Raw genomic sequence first — 19,475 nt, 5'->3', positions numbered from 1 at the left:
GGAGGGCCGACAAGCTGGCATCCTGAGAAGTGCCTGGTTACTGACTTGGGAAGGACATTGATGAATCCACGCTTTTTCCAGTACTACCAAGGAAACAGAGAACATTCCAGATACTGAGGAAAAAGGTTCCTGTTCACTTTCAGTTATAACTTGTCCACGTTCAGAGTTCTGAATCAACGTGCTGATTGCCATGATCTCTGGCTAGAGATCTGTTCATCCTTGAAGTGCCCAGTTGCGAGTGGCTACTCTCTGGGTGGTATTAGAGACTTTGTAATGTCTGCAGTTCAAGGTGTCTGAGTTCTTCACTCTTGCCCTCTGTTCCTACAAGAGACTGTGTTGTTGGATGTTACCCCTGCAAAATAAAACCTTTCAAAAGGACTTTATTGGTGTCAGCGTCCAAGTTGTTGGGTATCAACCCTGGGAACCCCTAGACGTGGAAGAGCAGGCCAAGCGGAGGTAACCGGTAAGCCCAATAAGTCAAGGCCTCCCTACAAAGGGTTATCGCTGCTACAAAAAAAGTACCCCTAAACAGGCACTCATTTTGATGCAGTGAGCTCCAGTCCATTAGGTGGTGGAGACAAAGACATTTTCGAACCTTCAAGCTCCAAGCCCTAATCCGGAACTATAGAATCCAGGGAAAACCAAAAGCACAGTCTGGAAGTTTGCATTAGGCCTTAATGAGTATCCGGTTCTTACATTTTCACAGAGAATCCAGTGTGACATGCTCAGGAAAGAAAAACGAAGCTCCTCATAATGCCATGTGTTTGTTATTAAAAAAAGACTTACCCCCTAAACAGGTGGTCATTTTGACGCAGTGAGCTCCATTCCAGTAGATCACAGGTGTCAAAAACAAGGCCCACGGGCCTAATCCGGCCCTCCAGGCCATTTCATATGGCCCTCGTACCTCTCCTGCAGCTGCAGGAGAGCTCCAGCCCTCCTCTGGTCCTCCTCGAGACCCCTACTTTCTGATTTCAAGCAATGCATCCAGCTTCTTCCCAGCAGCAGCATAAAGAATGGGGGTGCACTGTGATGTTAGGGAGAATAGGGGACTCAACTTCTGATGGTGGGGTGGCTCTTGACATCCAATGTAAGGGGAGGGGATGCTCTAGACATCTAATCGTACAGATACAACCGGCCCCTTTGAGGACAATCAAAATGCTGACGCGGCCCACGAGGAAATTGAGTTTGACACCCCTGCAGTAGACGGTGGGATTGCACGTGGAGTAGTGAGTGATGCACGTTGCTGGATTTATCAATTATTAGATGGCCCATAGAGATAAGGGCGATCGTATCATGTTTTGTTTTGTTTGATTTACACATTTTATTATGTTTATTTATTATTTGCTTTTTTTTTTTGGGGTTATTTGGAGATCTTCAGTGACACTTGAGTTTGGGTGGAAAGCAAACAAACAGACTCGGTAAACAGAGCTCAGCGTGGTCTAGACATAACATAAAGCTCTTTAAGCCCTTCGCCATCAGCGGCGCACGGGCCTATAGGGGGAGACAGAGCATCAGAGACAGCAGACGGTCGTACGGAACGCTGTACATTACAGAGACACGGACCTATAAGGGGAGACATAGGATTAAAGATAAACACAGACAGTCGGATACGGGGAGAGAGACGCGTGGGGAAAAGAAAAAAAAATAAAAAACGCAGAAGCTCAGGTTGGCTGTGAAAATTGCTGTGTAATAGACCAGACGCTGAGCCCCACGGTACAACCTTCATGCAGCGTGCTTGCCTGCGTTAAGTCCAAGGGAGAGAGGCGGTGTGGGTGGGGGGGGGGTGGGTGTCGCTACCTGGGCAATCGCAAAGACCCATGCGATGATAGATAATTGCACGCTCCAAGCCAACGCCACCAGGATGCACAGATCTTAAAGAGGACCGGAGTCGGGATTCGAGGACGGCAGTGCGATCGAGACAGTCTGGGATGTAGGAATCAGACAGTGTGGGAATCAGCAGAGACAGAAGCGTATCGCAAAAAAAAAACCCGGGTGGCTTAATGTAGACGCCTCCACCGAGGATGGCAATCGGAGCGCAGACAGTCTGATTACCGGGCACTGCCGATTCCACCGTACCTTATTATGATCAGGTGAGACTGGGTGGGACGCCTGTGTGTGCGGGGGGGGGGGGGAAAGGGGGTGGTGGGGCGGTTGCCTGTAGGGAGAAAAAATAATAAAAAACGTGCTAGCATGTTCAAGGTGAACTTGTAAACTGGTACCCATCTGCCCTTCCTCTGATGCGTGCCTTTTCGATTGCAAGCTCTTCGGGTCAAAAGCAAGCAGAGAAAGCCCCATGATTGCCGACACCATGCCTTTTGTTGTAAAAGTTGAATATTTTTAAAGGCAGGGGAAGAGCTCAGTGCTGCAGCGTGTCCAAGGTGAACTTGTGAACTGGTACCCGGGCACCCTTCCTCCAATGCATGCCCTTTGATTGCAAGCTCTTGGGGGTCAAAAGCATGCAGAGAATCTCTATTGTTGTTAATGGTGTGTCAAATCTTGCTTCTTTTGTCATAAACATTCTAAATTTTATTGGTTTTGGGAGAGCTTGTGAACTGGCATCCGGCTGACTTCCTCCGATGCATGTATATAGATTGCAAGCTCTTTGGGTCAACATTTCTGTCGTTGGTTAATGCCATGCATATCCTGTTTTGTGTTGTGAAAGTTTCTTTTTTTTTTTTTTTTTTTTTTTTTTTTAAGCTTTGGGAGAGCTCAGTGCTGCAGTGTGTCCAAGGTTAACTTATGAATGGTACCCAGCCACCTTCCTGCCCATAGATTGCAAGCTCTTGTGGTCGAAGGCTTTCAGAAATTCTCAGCCACCAATCACACCATGCAAATGCTGCTTCTTTTGTTGTGAAAGTTTCATATTTTTATAATCCCTTTTAGAGCTTAATGCACCAGCATGCCAAGGTGAACTGATACCCAGCCACCATCCTGCCCATAGATTGCAAGCTCTTGGGGTCAAAGGCATGCAAAGGTTCTCTGCCATCATGAATGCCATGCAAATGTTGCTTCTTTTGCTGTAAATGTTTCAAATTTGTATAGACTTTAGTAGAGCTCAATGCACCAGCATATCAAGGTGAACTGATACCCAGCCGCCTTCCTGCCCATAGATTGCAAGCTCCTGGGTCAAAGCCATGCAGATGTTCTCCACCATCCTTAATGTCATGTAAATGCTGCTTCTTTTGTTGTGAAAGTTTCATATTTTTATAAGCTTTAGTAGAGCTTAATGCACCAGCATGCCAAGGTGAACTGTTACCCAGCTGCCTTCCTGCCCATAGATTGCAAGCTCTTGTGGTCAAAGGCTTTCAGAAATTCTCCGCCACCAATAACACCATGCAAATGTTGCTTCTTTTGTTGTGAAAGTTTCATATTTGTATAAGCTTTTGTAGAGCTTAATGCACCAGCATGCCAAGGTGAACTGATACCCAGCCGCCTTCCTGCCCATAGATTGCAAGCTCTTGGGTCAAAGCCATGCAGATATTCTCCACCATCATTAATGTCATGCAAATGCTGCTTCTTTTGTTGTGAAAGTTTCATATTTTTATAAGCTTTTGTAGAGCTTAATGCACCAGCATGCCAAGGTGAACTGATACCCAGCCACCATCCTGCCCATAGATTGCAAGCTCTTTGGGTCGAAGGCATGCAAAGGTTCTCGGCCATCATGAATGCCATACAAATGTTGCTTCTTTTGTCGTAAATGTTTCAAATTTTTAAAGACTTTAGTAGAGCTCAATGCACCAGCATATCAAGGTGAACTGATACCCAGCCGCCTTCCTGCTTTGACCCAAGAGCTTGCAATCTACGGGCAGCAAGCTCTTGGGTCAAAGCCATGCAGATGTTCTCCACCATCATTAATGTCATGCAAATGCTGCTTCTTTTGTTGTGAAAGTTTCAGATTTTTATAGTCTTTGGGAAAGCTTATGAACTAATACCCCGCCTCCTTCCTCCGATGCTGCATTCCTATTGATTGCGAGCTTTTGGGGTCACAATTCCTGATGTTAGTTATTGCCATGCAAATCCTGTTTTGTGTTGTGAAAGTTTCATTTTTTTTAAAGCTTTAGGAGATCTCAGTGCTGCAGTGAGTCCAAGGTTAACTTGTGAACTGGTACCCAGCCACTTTCCTGCCCATAGATTGCAAGCTCATGGGGTCAAAGGCATGCAGGAGTTCTCTGCCATCAATAACACCATGCAGAGAATCTCTATTGTTGTTAATGGTGTGTCCAATCCTGCTTCTTTTGTCATAAACATTCTATATTTTATGGGTTTTGGGAGAGCTTGCGAACTGGAATCCAGCTGACTTCCTCCGATGCATGTCTATAGATTGCAAGCTCTTTGGGTCAACATTCCTGTCGTTGGTTAATGCCATGCATATCCTGTTTTGTGTTGCAATTTTTTTTTTTTTTAAGCTTTGGGAGAGCTCAGTGCTGCAGTATGTCCAAGGGTAACTTATGAGTGGTACCCGCCCACCTTCCTGCCCATAGATTGCAAGCTCTTGGGGTCAAAGTCATGCAGATGTTCTCCACCATCAATAATGCCATGAAAATGCTGCTTCTTTTGTTGTGAAAGTTTTAGATTTTTATAGGCTTTGGAAAAGCTTATGAACTGATACCCCGCCTTCATCCTCCAATGCTGCATTCCTATTGATTGCAAGCTTTTGGGGTCACAATTCCTGATGTTGGTTTTTACCATGCAAAATCTTGTTTTGTGTTGTGATTGCAAGCTCTTGGGATCGAAGGTATGCAGAGGTTCTCTGCTGTTATTAATATAATGTAAATGTTGCTTCTTTATTGTGAAAGTTTCATATTTTTATAGACTTTAGTAGAGCTCAAAATGCACCAGCATATCAAGGTGAACTGATGCCCAATCACCTTCCCGCCCGTAGATTGCAAGCTCTTGGGATCAAAGGCATGCAGAGGTTCTCCACTATCAATAACGCCATGCAAATGCTGCTTCTTTTGTTGTAAAAGTTTCATATTTTATAGGTTCTAGTAGAGCTCAATGCACCAGAATGTCCAAGGTGAACTGGTACCCAACCACGTTTCTCTATTGCATGCTCATAGATCGCAAGCTCTTGGGCTCAAAGGCATGCAGAGGTTCTCTACCATCAATAACGCCATGCAATTTCTACTTCATTTGTTCTAAAAATTTTATATTTTTATAGGGTTTAGGAGAGCTCAGTATACCAGTATGTCCAAGGTGAACAGGTACACTGCTGCCTCCCTCCAGTGCAGGGGTCTCCAAACTTTCTACATAAAGGGCCAAACTTTAGGGGGGCCGGATGTTGGCATCAGTGGGAGGAATAATGCCTCATTACTGGTGTTAGTGGGAGCAATCTTGGTAGTGGGAGGAATAGTGCCCCATCATTGGTGTCAGTAGGAAGAATAGTGCCCCATCATTGGTGTCTGTAGGAAGAATAGTGCCCCATTATTGGTATCAGTGGGAGAAATCGTGCCCCATCATTGGTGTCAGTAGGAAGAATAGTGCCCCATCATTGGTGTCAGTGAAAGGAATAGTATCCCTTCATTGGTGTCCATAGGAAGAATAGTACCCTACCATTGGTGTCAGTAAAAAAAATAGTGCCCCATCATTGGTGTACGTAGGAAGACTAGTGCCCCATCATTCGTGTCTGTAAGAAAAATAGTGCCCCATCATTGGTGTCCGTAGGAAGAATAGTACCCAACCATTGGTGTCAGTAGAAAAAATAGTGCCCCATCATTGGTGTCTGTAGGAAGAATAGTGCCCCATCATTGGTGTGAGTAGGAAGAATAGTGCCCCATCATTGGTGTCTGTAGGAAGAATAGCGCCCCATCATTGGTGTCCCTAGGAAGAATAGTGCCCCATCATTGGTGTCTGTAGGAAAAACAGTGCTCCCTCATTGGTGTCCGTAGGAAGAATAGTGCCCCATCATTGGTGTCAGTAAAAAAAATAGTGCCCCATCATTGGTGTACGTAGGAAGACTAGTGCCCCATCATTCGTGTCTGTAAGAAAAATAGTGCCCCATCATTGGTGTCCGTAGGAAGAATAGTACCCAACCATTGGTGTCAGTAGAAAAAATAGTGCCCCATCATTGGTGTCTGTAGGAAGAATAGTGTCCCATCATTGGTGTGAGTAGGAAGAATAGTGCCCCATCATTGGTGTCCGTAGGAAGAATAGTACCCAACCATTGGTGTCAGTAGAAAAAATAGTGCCCCATCATTGGTGTCTGTAGGAAGAATAGTGCCCCATCATTGGTGTGAGTAGGAAGAATAGTGCCCCATCATTGGTGTGAGTAGGAAGAATAGTGCCCCATCATTGGTGTGAGTAGGAAGAATAGTGCCCCATCATTGGTGTCTGTAGGAAGAATAGTGCCCCATCATTGGTGTCCGTAGGAAAAACAGTGCTCCCTCATTGGTGTCCGTAGGAAGAATAGTGCCCCATCATTGGTGTCCGTAGGAAGAATAGTGCCCCATCATTGGTGTCTGTAGGAAGAATAATGCCCCATCATTGGTGTCAGTGAAAGGAATAGTATCCCTTCATTGGTGTCCATAGGAAGAATAGTACCCTACCATTGGTGTCAGTAAAAAAAATAGTGCCCCATCATTGGTGTACGTAGGAAGACTAGTGCCCCATCATTCGTGTCTGTAAGAAAAATAGTGCCCCATCATTGGTGTCCGTAGGAAGAATAGTACCCAACCATTGGTGTCAGTAGAAAAAATAGTGCCCCATCATTGGTGTCCGTAGGAAGAATAGTACCCAACCATTGGTGTCAGTAGAAAAAATAGTGCCCCATCATTGGTGTCTGTAGGAAGAATAGTGCCCCATCATTGGTGTGAGTAGGAAGAATAGTGCCCCATCATTGGTGTCTGTAGGAAGAATAGTGCCCCATCATTGGTGTCCCTAGGAAGAATAGTGCCCCATCATTGGTGTCCGTAGGAAAAACAGTGCTCCCTCATTGGTATCTGTAGGAAGAATAGTGCCCCATCATTGGTGTCTGTAGGAAGAATAGTGCCCCATCATTGGTGTCCGTAGGAAGAATAGTGCCCCATCATTGGTGTCCGTAGGAAGAATAGTGCCCCATCATTGGTGTCAGTAGGAAGAATAGTGCCCCATCATTGGTGTCCGTAGGAAGAATAGTGCCCCATCATTGGTGTCCGTAGGAAGAATAGTGCCCCATCATTGGTGTCAGTAGGAAGAATAGTGCCCCATCATTGGTGTCAGTAGGAAGAATAGTGCCCCATTATTGGTGTCTGTAGGAAGAATAGTGCCCCATCATTGGTGTCAGTAGGAAGAATAGTGCCCCATCATTGGTGTCAGTAGGAAGAATAGTGCCCCATTATTGGTGTCCCTAGGAAGAATAGTGCCCCATCATTGGTGTCTGTAGGAAGAATAGTACTGAATAGTTGGTGTCGGTGGGAGGCATAGTGTCTGGTATCAGTGAGAGGAACAGTGCCCCAAGAGCCAATTAAAGGCAAGCAAAGGGTCGCATCTGGCCCCCGGGCTGCAGTTTGGAGCAGGGATGTACAGTGGATGTACAGTGAAGTTATCTGTAACTCTAAACATGTAATCTGTGAAAAAAATTACAGCGTTATCTATGGAGTTTTTTAAGTACTGAAGTTTGGCGCCATTCCACGAGTGTGCGCAATTTTAAAGTGTGACATGTTTGGTATCTATTTACTCGGCGTAACATCATCTTTCACATTATACAAAAAAATCGGGCTAACTTTTTGTGTGTGTTTGGGTGTTCTGAGTAATATATCAGATTACTCAGCAGCAACAACAGATCTCCCAGCAGCCAACATCAATAACTCCTCCAGCAGCCAGTAAAATAGACCCCTCCTTCAACAGTAAATCCCTTCCAGCAACATAAGAGCCCCCCCCCCCCCCAGCAACAATATATTCCCCATCAGCAACAGTAGACCCTCACACAAAATCAGATCCCCACCAGTGACAGTAGATCCCCCAGCAGCCAACAACAATAGACCCGCCAGCACACCCCACATCCCATGCTATTACATACATTCAGTGCTGGAGGTGTCGGAACTGAGTTCCCCCACGTTCCCGCTGAAAAAAAGCCCTGTATATATATATATATATATATATATATATATATATATAATGTGTGTGTTTTTTGGGGGTTCTGAGTAATTTTCTAGTAAAAAAATTATGATTTTTAGATGAAGGAGAGAAGTGAATTGGCCTGGGTTACCATAACTAAGTAATATACATATGTAGCAAGGTCCCAGGCCTCCTTCGGTCTAATGTGAACCCCCAGGGCCAGAGATAGCTGACATCCTTCTGTATATGTTGGGTTGTGAGGCATGGTAGGTACCAGATGATAAAAGTCATTGGGCGCCAGACAGTTCTTGAATGCAAAAGAGAGTTTATTTCTCTTAACAAACTTTTGGGGGGAAAGAGAGTTAGGGCCAGGACACCCTTAGATTGTTGCAAGTTCAGTTGGCAGACTTACGACTTATAGGAGGACAGCCATGCAGGGAAAGGCATCCAGAAAGGCGCCACATCTGCACGTGATAGGAATGGCAACAGTCTTTAACAGTTCCTAACACGAAGCTTAATAGTTTATTTCTATTCCACTACAATCACTTCTTGTAGTTCTTCAGCCCACTGAACTCCCGGTCTCTCTCACTAGACCCGCTGATTCACTGTCATTGAATCCCTTGAGCTCCTCCAGTCTTCATGGTAGTATCTTCTTCAAGCATCACCACTGTTTCTCTGGTGGGTCCCTAGCTTGGCACTCAAGATACCTCTCAAGCTTCACCCCACTGGCCTGCTCGGTCCCTGGCTTGACACACAAGGCTGCTCTGCAAGCATCACCTCCTCTGGCTGGATCCCTGGCTTGACATACAAGGCTGCTCTGCAAGCGTCACCTCCTCTGGCTGGATCCCTGGCTTGACACACAAGGCTGCTCTGCAAGCATCACCTCCTCTGGCTGGATCCCTGGCTTGACATACAAGGCTGCTCTGCAAGCGTCACCTCCTCTGGCTGGATCCCTGGCTTGACACACAAGGCTGCTCTGCAAGCATCACCTCCTCTGGCTGGATCCCTGGCTTGACACACAAGGCTGCTCTGCAAGAGTCACCTCCTCTGGCTGGATCCCTGGCTTGACACACAAGGCTGCTCTGCAAGCGTCACCTCCTCTGGCTGGATCCCTGGCTTGACACACAAGGCTGCTCTGCAAGAGTCACCTCCTCTGGCTGGATCCCTGGCTTGACACACAAGGCTGCTCTGCAAGCGTCACCTCCTCTGGCTGGATCCCTGGCTTGACACACAAGGCTGCTCTGCAAGCGTCACCTCCTCTGGCTGGGTCCCTGGCTTGACACACAAGGCTGCTCTGCAAGCGTCACCTCCTCTGGCTGGATCCCTGGCTTGACACACAAGGCTGCTCTGCAAGCGTCACCCCCTCTGGCTGGATCCCTGGCTTGACACACAAGGCTGCTCTGCAAGCGTCACCTCCTCTGGCTGGATCCCTGGCTTGACACACAAGGCTGCTCTGCAAGCGTCACCTCCTCTGGCTGGATCCCTGGCTTGACACACAAGGCTGCTCTGCAAGCGTCACCTCCTCTGGCTGGATCCCTGGCTTGACACACAAGGCTGCTCTGCAAGCGTCACCTCCTCTGGCTGGGTCCCTGGCTTGACACACAAGGCTGCTCTGCAAGCGTCACCTCCTCTGGCTGGATCCCTGGCTTGACACACAAGGCTGCTCTGCAAGCGTCACCTCCTCTGGCTGGATCCCTGGCTTGACACACAAGGCTGCTCTGCAAGCGTCACCTCCTCTGGCTGGGTCCCTGGCTTGACACACAAGGCTGCTCTGCAAGCGTCACCTCCTCTGGCTGGGTCCCTGGCTTGACACACAAGGCTGCTCTGCAAGCGTCACCTCCTCTGGCTGGATCCCTGGCTTGACACACAAGGCTGCTCTGCAAGCGTCACCCCCTCTGGCTGGATCCCTGGCTTGACACACAAGGCTGCTCTGCAAGCGTCACCTCCTCTGGCTGGATCCCTGGCTTGACACACAAGGCTGCTCTGCAAGCGTCACCTCCTCTGGCTGGATCCCTGGCTTGACACACAAGGCTGCTCTGCAAGCGTCACCTCCTCTGGCTGGATCCCTGGCTTGACACCCAAGGCTGCTCTGCAAGCGTCACCTCCTCTGGCTTGATCCCTGGCTTGACACACAAGGCTGCTCTGCAAGCGTCACCTCCTCTGGCTGGATCCCTGGCTTGACACACAAGGCTGCTCTGCAAGCGTCACCTCCTCTGGCTGGGTCCCTGGCTTGACACACAAGGCTGCTCTGCAAGCGTCACCTCCTCTGGCTGGATCCCTGGCTTGACACACAAGGCTGCTCTGCAAGCGTCACCTCCTCTGGCTGGATCCCTGGCTTGACACACAAGGCTGCTCTGCAAGCGTCACCTCCTCTGGCTGGGTCCCTGACTTGATACCCACTGACATATCCCGATTCTTCACGCTCCCCGGTTGGTGAGAATACTGCTCCGGTACTTGCTTCAGTTACTCACTGTGGTCCCTGTTAATAAGGTGGTTGGTCCTTTAGTGGCGACAGCTTCCCCTCTACCTCCGACCACGACAGGTTCTCTGGTCGGCAGAACCGTCACTTCTGGTTGGACTGTAAGCCCCAATCCCAACCCTGAGCTGTTCTTTTGCTTCTGGATAGACCCTCAGACAGCCCAGCAGCCAGATGTGCCCAAGATAGGCCCAATCTCCGGCCTAGCAGCCCGGGCAATATGACACACGTCCGCCCAGACAGCCGTCCAGGTGGCACAGAACATCAATCACCTGACTCTACCCAAATATATAAGCTCTCCCAGCAGGCCAAGGGATTCAAGAAAGCCCCTGCCCATTTGCTGAGATACCCATTACCTGACCTTGTGTTGCCCTAGTACCACCAAGTACCCGGCCACCTAGTGGTATAAGAGAAAAGTGCAACGAGGCCAAACGTAGGGAGAAATCAATAGATCTCTAACAATCAACCAGGATAATGATTCCTGGTAGGTAAATTTGTGAGGAGCAACCCTGCCTAAACTCCAGGGTCCTACAGAAATAATTATTATATGTAGCACTAACCCCCGAAGGAGCTGCTGGTTTTATTCGGGTTTACCATTACCTCACTTGCTCTTCATCTTAAGGGAGTCCCATGGAAAGTAGCCCAAATGATGATAAATCCGACACTTAGTGCTTTTTGAAGATTTATTTGGGGATAACACCAAAGAAAGACACAGTCCTTCAATAGAGGGTTAGAGGATAAAAGGGCACCTTATAATTGCTGGTTAGAGGTATCAGTCAGATCCAGAGGACAAACGGCTCCACAGACTGGATCCAACAGTCACCGGATAGGCCCCTCTCACTTGACCTAGCAGCCGATGAAATGCTTAACAGAGTCTCTGCCACAGGCTTGTCAGTTGAACTTAGTGGTTTTCAGAGTTTTAAGAAGAACTACCATACAGTACCAGATTCTTTCAGCCGACCCGGCGATACTGTAAGGATATTGATCCGGGTTGCGTCCTTCAACTGAGTTTCCAGGCTCCTCCAGAGACACCAGCCTTGTGCCCGGTCCTCCACCTGAGAAGTCCTCCCCTGGATTCTCCAGTCGCTTGGCTTCTCCCCGAAGGCGAGACAGCACAGGACCACCCCTGAATCAGTAGGCCCCAAGACATTCCTGGGCCTACACTCTCAGTTGCGAAGCCTCGGGCCAGCCAGCCCTGAGGCGCAGATTCATGCGGCACAGGCCCCAGGCCAGGAGGGCCATGTGGGGTCAGGACAGCGGACCCCAAGATGGGGACCCGGGAACAGCCAAGCAGACAGACCCAGAAAAATGGTGTCGGTACCTTAAATACCCTCTCCCAGAATGCACAGCAGGGAAACCACACCCACTGAACTATTTCCGAGCAAGAGGTGGCATTCAATGCATCCAGCCTGCTGCTGTTCCACACCCACCGATGGTGACAGTGACACCTGCGGTCAGGTGGGAATCAGTGCAACCCAGCTGGACTGGTACAGAAACCAGAACTTTTAGAGAAATTAGTCTGAGCCAAACTGCAGCTTCTGACAACTAAATTTGAAAAAGAACAATAGCGTCTGCCCATCAGGAGCAGGGCGCTACATATATATTGTATTTAAGGTGGCTTAATGGCCAAATTACTGAAGTTTGAAGTTATAAAACCAACCAGTAATTTTCACAGTAAATAGTTAAATAATTATTAGTAACATGATGGGAAAAGGGGAGGGGGAAATTTTGGGACTTTAAATGAGGTCATAGCCTCCATCCCTATCAGATATAAGATATAAAATTAAAAACAAGAGCTAAGCGGGACTTTAAATGAAGTACGGGGTCTTTTATTGAAAAAAAAGGAGAAATATTGTTATGCGATTATATGATGCGACAAAATTACATGTATATTAAAGAGGTGCACAGACAGACACATTATTAACATTGACATTTTGTTTTATATAATCTTACTGACCAATACAGAGTAGGTTATAAAAGCGCACCTCCATTATATACATAAGACAACCAAATATGGAAATAAATTAAACAAATAATACAATGTAGGCAACAACTTTGAATCTATGACTTCTTGGTTGTTGCAGTGGATTAGTAAAGAAAAAAACAACATAGTTAATGCAATTTTTCAAGAATTGATGCTAGTTGAAATTGGGGTACCAAAATACACGGCGATTATTGGCTCTACGCGTTTCGCGGCTTACTACCGCTCGTCAGGAGCAAGCTCGTGATTGGTCTGAAAATACAGAGTAGTGGTAAATTAATGTTTGCAATGATGGAACATGGGGAGATTGAAATACCCCTACCTAGTGGTCACTTACACATAGCCATGCAGTCAAAAGTGCAGCGCCGAAAGCCTAGGCACCCAAAGCGATGATACAGGAGTTGAGGAGGCCCATCCAAGGGCGAGGAGGCCCACAGAATGCACACACAGGCAACCACCGGGACAACAAGGGCGTTTAGTAAGTGAAAACGAATATGGAAATATAAAACTGAGCCTAATGGGTGAAAAAATGCATGGTAAGAACTACAGATAATCTGAGAATTGTGAAAGAAAATTGTGTTGAAAAAAGAAAATGTTGGGGTGGATGTGTGATAAGTGTAGGAGAGGGTTAGCATGGGAAAGGGGGGGAGGGGGAAGAGGGCGGAAGAAAAGGGGGAAGGAGGGGGAAAGTGGCTGTGTATGACATGACCCAGTCTGAATGCCAGGTGACAGAGTGAGTAGTGACAGAAAAAAGTAAAGAAAGAGGGACATATGGATTGATTGTGCAAAAAATACCTTGTGTGTGGAAAAAACGCGAAAACAAGGGGTGACAGTGTATGGTAGGTGAATAGCCCCAGTTGTTCCGGTCCCGCCTGCCGCCGCCAACCATGGATACAGCCAAACCGCCGTCTGGGGGCCCCCAGCGTCACACACTCAAGGACACCAAATGGAAGAGTGAGCAATGCCAGACCCGGGATATATACACACTCCGAGTCAGCGTCCACACCCACACTCCAGGTGAAATGAGGATGTAAATCAACCTAGCCTGAAAGGCGGCACCCATAACAGTGATGCCGTACAAACGGTGGTGAAAGTGTGACGCCGATACGCAGTGGGTGAACGCGCCCCGCCTCCCAGCCAAGAGAAAAAAAAAAAAAATCTTGGATGAGGAGGGCGGAGGGCGTCCCCCAGTGCGCATCGCAACTCCCGATCATGACAAAAAGGAATGCAGCGATGCAGACGACACCAACACCACCCGACTGCATAGGTGCGTCAAGGACCGAATAGTGCAAAAAAAAAGATTTTGGAAAAAACAATAGAAGCTGCTAAATCTAAAACAATGATGAATAATAAGATACTTTAAACAATATGGTCCAAAAAAAAAACAAATAAACATTGGCTTAAGTATACAAGACACCCGTCTTCCATCCCTTATATCAATAGTAACATGAGTGTGTGACGCTGGGGGCCCCCAGACGGCGGTTTGGCTGTATCCATGGTTGGCGGCGGCAGGCGGGACCGGAACAACTGGGGCTATTCACCTACCATACACTGTCACCCCTTGTTTTCGCGTTTTTTCCACACACAAGGTATTTTTTGCACAATCAATCCATATGTCCCTCTTTCTTTACTTTTTTCTGTCACTACTCACTCTGTCACCTGGCATTCAGACTGGGTCATGTCATACACAGCCACTTTCCCCCTCCTTCCCCTTTTTCTTCCGCCCTCTTCCCTCTCCCCCCCTTTCCCATGCTAACCCTCTCCTACACTTATCACACATCCACCCCAACATTTTCTTTTTTCAACGCATTTTTCTTTCACAATTCTCAGATTATCTGTAGTTCTTACCATGCATTTTTTCACCCATTAGGCTCAGTTTTATATTTCCATATTCGTTTTCACTTACTAAACGCCCTTGTTGTCCCGGTGGTTGCCTGTGTGTGCATTCTGTGGGCCTCCTCGCCCTTGGATGGGCCTCCTCAACTCCCGTATCATCGCTTTGGGTGCCTAGGCTTTCGGCGCTGCACTTTTGACTGCATGGCTATGTGTAAGTGACCACTAGGTAGGGGTATTTCAATCTCCCCATGTTCCATCATTGCAAACATTAATTTACCACTACTCTGTATTTTCAGACCAATCACGAGCTTGCTCCTGACGAGCGGTAGTAAGCCGCGAAACGCGTAGAGCCAATAATCGCCGTGTATTTTGGTACCCCAATTTCAACTAGCATCAATTCTTGAAAAATTGCATTAACTATGTTGTTTTTTTCTTTACTAATCCACTGCAACAACCAAGAAGTCATAGATTCAAAGTTGTTGCCTACATTGTATTATTTGTTTAATTTATTTCCATATTTGGTTGTCTTATGTATATAATGGAGGTGCGCTTTTATAACCTACTCTGTATTGGTCAGTAAGATTATATAAAACAAAATGTCAATGTTAATAATGTGTCTGTCTGTGCACCTCTTTAATATACATGTAATTTTGTCGCATCATATAATCGCATAACAATATTTCTCCTTTTTTTTCAATAAAAGACCCCGTACTTCATTTAAAGTCCCGCTTAGCTCTTGTTTTTAATTTTATATCTTATAGTTAAATAATTAATTATTATCTTATAACATATAGCATAATAATATATGATTTAGCTTGTACCTTTTCAACAGCAGCAGATTCTCATTCTCCCTCTTAACTGTGTGAGAAAAACATGGGATTATGGGTAAACCTTATACCTCAAAACCCATGTATTTCCTTGTAATTAAGAGGGCTGGGCTGGAAGGAAGCATTTGTCTTTTAGACACACGCCCCCTTCTATGACACTGCAGTGGGAGGAGAGCCTCCACCAGTGGCGGTGCATCTATAAAGGGCGCAGGAGTGCCACCCCCCCTCCTGTCACTCTCTAATCACCATAGATAGATTCATGCATTGCATGAATCTATCTATGGTTGCTGCTGACACCCCCTATTCAGGTGCCCGGCCCCTTTTTGGTCACCGGCACCTGAATTACAGCGGTGGGGGTGTTTTTTTGGAATCAACTGATTAGAGCTGTAAGCTCTAATAGGCGCCCAAAAAAGTCACAAGCGGGCGCAATGCTGTGCGTTCCTTGTCACTCAGCTCAATGTTAGCAAAGCCGAGGGAATTCGCTTTGCTAACATTGACCCGCCTCTCAGCCAATCAGATGGCCAGGTCTGTTACTGGTCGCCTGATTGACTGAAACGTCAGGCGCTGTGATTGGATGCCTATCAGGCATCCAATCATAGGAGAGGACTGAAGGAGAGGAGGACAGGAGAAGACACATGGAGGGAGAAGACGCGTGGAAGACAATGCTCGCCGTCACCAGCTGCCCCGCCGAGACAGGGTAAGTGCCCAGCAGGGGCGAAGGGGGATCACATTGGCAGCATTGGATGGCACAGTGGCAGCATTGGATGGGACAGTGGCAGCATCATTGGATGGCACAATGGGAACATTTGATGGCACAGTGGCATTACTGGGAGCATTTGATGGCACAGTGACAGGACTGGATGGCACAGTGGGAGCATTTTATGGCAAAGTGGCAGCATTGGATGGGACAGTGGCAGCATTGGATGGGACAGTGGGAACATTTGAAGGCACAGCGGTATTACTGGGAGCATTTGATGGCACAGTGACAACATTGGATGGCACAGTGGGAGCATTTTATGGCACAGTGGCAGCATTGGGAGCATTTGATGGCACAGTGGCAACATTGGATAGCACGGTGGCAGTGTTTGATGGCACAGGGGCACCGTTTGATGGTTACAGTGGCTGCAACTGAGCGGCACAGTGGCTGCGTTTGATGGCACAGTGGCGGTATTTGATGGGCACAGTGGCTGCGTTTGATGGCAGAGTGGCTGCATTTGATGGCACAGTGGTACCGTTTGATGGGCACAGGCACAGTGGCTGCGTTGGATGGCACAGTGGCTGTGTTTGATGGCACAGTGAGGCTGCAATTTATGTTTTTTTTTTAGAATTTTTTAATTTGTTTGCGCCCCCCCAAAAATTTTGAGCACCAGCCGCCACTGGCCTCCACTGCAGCATTTTTATTGGACAGCTTGTTCCAATGGTACTTTACCATTGGTCCAAGGCTCCAAGCTGTCCATTGAGCTAAGTGCTTCTGACAAGAAGGGAGGTGAGGCACTGTGAGCTCATCCTCTCAGTCTGCTACAAACAGCATTTAAACTGGCCGCTCTGTATGTAGGTTCTGACAGGCTGCGCAAGGAGTCCCGTATCTCCAGAACCATAGGTGGCAGGAGCACCAAATTTTGACCAGTGGTGGAGTAGGACTTCAGCCATTTGGGGTCTCTGTCACCCCTGCTCACCGAGCTACGACCCTCGAACCTCAATCGTTTTTTTTGCCTCCCCTGACTGCACGTCCCTGGTTTGGAGACCACTGCTCCAAGGAATGCCATTATATTGCAAACTCTTGGGGTGGAAAGCATGCAGAGAATCTCTATTGTTCTTAATTCTTTGTCTTTGGTTGAAAAAGTTTATTTTCTTTTTTTTATAGGCTTTCATAGCTTGTGAACTTGTGAACCAGTACCCAGCCGCCTTCCTCTGATGCATGCCTGTAAATTGCAACCTCTTGGGTGCAATTATGTGTAATTAATGGAATGAAAATGCTGCTTCTTTTGTAAAAATGTTATTCTTTTAGAGGCTTGGGGAAGAGTATATCAATGATTACAAGGTGAACTGGTAACTGGCCGCCTTGCTCTAATGCATACCTGTAGATTCAGGTTAAATACATACCACAGATCCCTATTATTTTTAATTGGGTACAAATCCTTGTTTTTTGTGTTGTGAACGCTTCATATATCCATAGGCTTTTTGAAGAACTCAGTGCAGCAGTGTCTCCAAGGTGAACTTCTGAACTGGTACTTGGCCTCTCTTCCGCCATTGCATGCCCATAGATTGCAACCTCTTGGGGTCATCTACACATCCAACATTATTAATGTCGTGCAAATCATGCTTCTTTTGTTATAAGAGTGATATATGAGAGTTTAGTGCATCAGTGTGTCTAAGGTGAACTGATACCTGACTCCTCGACTGGAAAGCACGCTTCTTGGAGTGCAAGCTCCGCAGCTCAAAGCTGCATTCAGCATCTCTATGGTACTGCTGCATCAGCATCCAGCAGACCATATTTTCCAGCCTCACCTTTGCCAATATATTAAATGCTTACTTGCATTGCTCTTCCTTTCCATAAATCTATTTCTGCTTACTTGCCATGTGCCTTTGCAAAACTGACTGCTTCAGGATGAGTCAATTTCCTAGCACAGCTTCCTTCCCCTTGTACATCAAAGCCTTCTCCTTCTCTGAAAGTATCTAAGTAATGTGTGTGCTGGACCAGCTCCTCCATTCCTCTCCTAACCTCCCTATATAACCTATTGATAGTTAATGTTGATAATGTGTGTACTCTTGAAATCCATCAAATGTAACCACTTCCAGCCCAAGGATGTCATATGACCTCCTTGACTTTCAGTGGGAACATCTGAATGATGCCTGCAGCTACAGGTATCATTCAGACATCCTTGTTTTCAGCCAGCTATTCTGTGCACCATAAGAATGATCATAGCTGCAGTTCCACCGCTTGATCGTTCCTACAGGCAACGGGAGGGGTCCCCCCTGCCGCCATCTGGTGCTTCTCCGGGCTCTCCCGTGCCATCGAGGACCCGGAGAAAGAATCAGCTGCCGCCAGATGATGACCATAGAGGTTTCCAGTGACCAGATGGTCACCAGTCATCTCTATGACCGTCGGAGGCCCGGACACGACATCATGACGTCAAGTCTGGGCCGCAGATGTAAACAAAGCCGCGATCGAGGCTGGTAAGCATGAGATGTTGGATTTTTTTTTCCGATCTCATGCTTTCCAGCCTGGAGGAGAGATGTGGGGTCTTATTGACCCTCCATCTCTCCATAAAGGGGACCTGTCACAAATGGTTCCTATTACAAGGGATGTTTACATTCCTTGTAATAGGAATAATAAAAAAAAAACATGTAAAAGAAAGTGTAAAAAGTAAAAAATAAATAAAGTACAATTTAAAAAAAATTTAAACGCCCCTGTCCCTGGTAGCTCGCGCTAAGTCCCGCCCACATATGTAAACGCTGTTAAAACCACACATGTGAGGTATCGCCACGTGTGTTAGAGCACGAGCAACAATTCTGGCACTAGACATCTTCTTTAACTCTAAACATGTAACCTGTAATAAAATTTGAAAGCGTCGCCTATGGAGATTTTTAAGTAACAAAGTTTGGTGTCATTCCATGAGTGTGTGCAATTTTAAAGTGTGACATGTTGGGTATCTATTTACTCGATGTAACATCATCTTTCACATTATACAAAAAAATTGGGCTAACTTTACTGTGTTGTGATTTTTGAAATCATGAAATTGATTTTTTTTTTTAACGCGTTTGAAAAATTGTTGCGCAAATACCGTGCGAGATAAAAAGTTGCAACGACCACCATTTTATTCCCTAGAGTGTCTGCTAAAAAAAATATATAATGTTTGGGGGTTCTGAGTAATTTTCTAGAAAAAAAATAATGATTTTTACATGTAGGAGAGGAGTGCCAGAATAGACCGGGTATGGAAGTGGTTAAAGAGACTCTAGTATGCTTTATCTTGGTCGCATGGATTTTATGTTCTGTTTCCCCCAGGATCTCTCTTACAGAGACCCTTTCATAAGTCTAATTTCTTTAAAATATCTCAAGTATGTATTGCCTGGGGTCAATAGATTTCTCCTCCAGACCTAAAAATGGTTCCCTTGCTTCTTAGAACCCAACCAGTTCCCAAGAAGCAAGAGCACCTAGCGTGGGGTTGTATAGTTTGAAAGAGCAAGATATTAGGAAGTAAGATACTAGGGAAAAAAAGGGAACATCTGATCCATATGCCCTATATAACCTTTGGATAAATAATGTTGATAATGTGTTGATAAACTGAGTAGTCTTGAAACTCATCTAATATAACAGACC

General features: G+C 46.5%; 1 protein-coding gene across 1 annotated transcript in view; it reads left to right on the top strand.

Moving 5' to 3' along the window:
* Positions 1-1,807: 1,807 nt before the first annotated feature.
* Positions 1,808-19,475, top strand: part of NCOA1 (nuclear receptor coactivator 1) — a 620,070-nt gene continuing 602,402 nt past the window's right edge. The window contains exon 1 of the mRNA XM_077489247.1: positions 1,808-2,090. The gene's annotated coding sequence lies outside the window, so the exon portion shown is untranslated. The remainder of the gene's footprint in view (positions 2,091-19,475) is intronic.

The sequence above is a fragment of the Lithobates pipiens genome, unplaced genomic scaffold, assembly GCF_037356315.1.
Source record: "Lithobates pipiens isolate NorthernLeopardFrog02 unplaced genomic scaffold, aLitPip1_a1.2 Scaffold_18, whole genome shotgun sequence".
Classification (NCBI taxonomy): Eukaryota; Metazoa; Chordata; class Amphibia; order Anura; family Ranidae; genus Lithobates; species Lithobates pipiens.
Note: the sequence above shows the minus strand (reverse complement) of the source record. Positions and strands in the feature narration are given on the sequence as shown.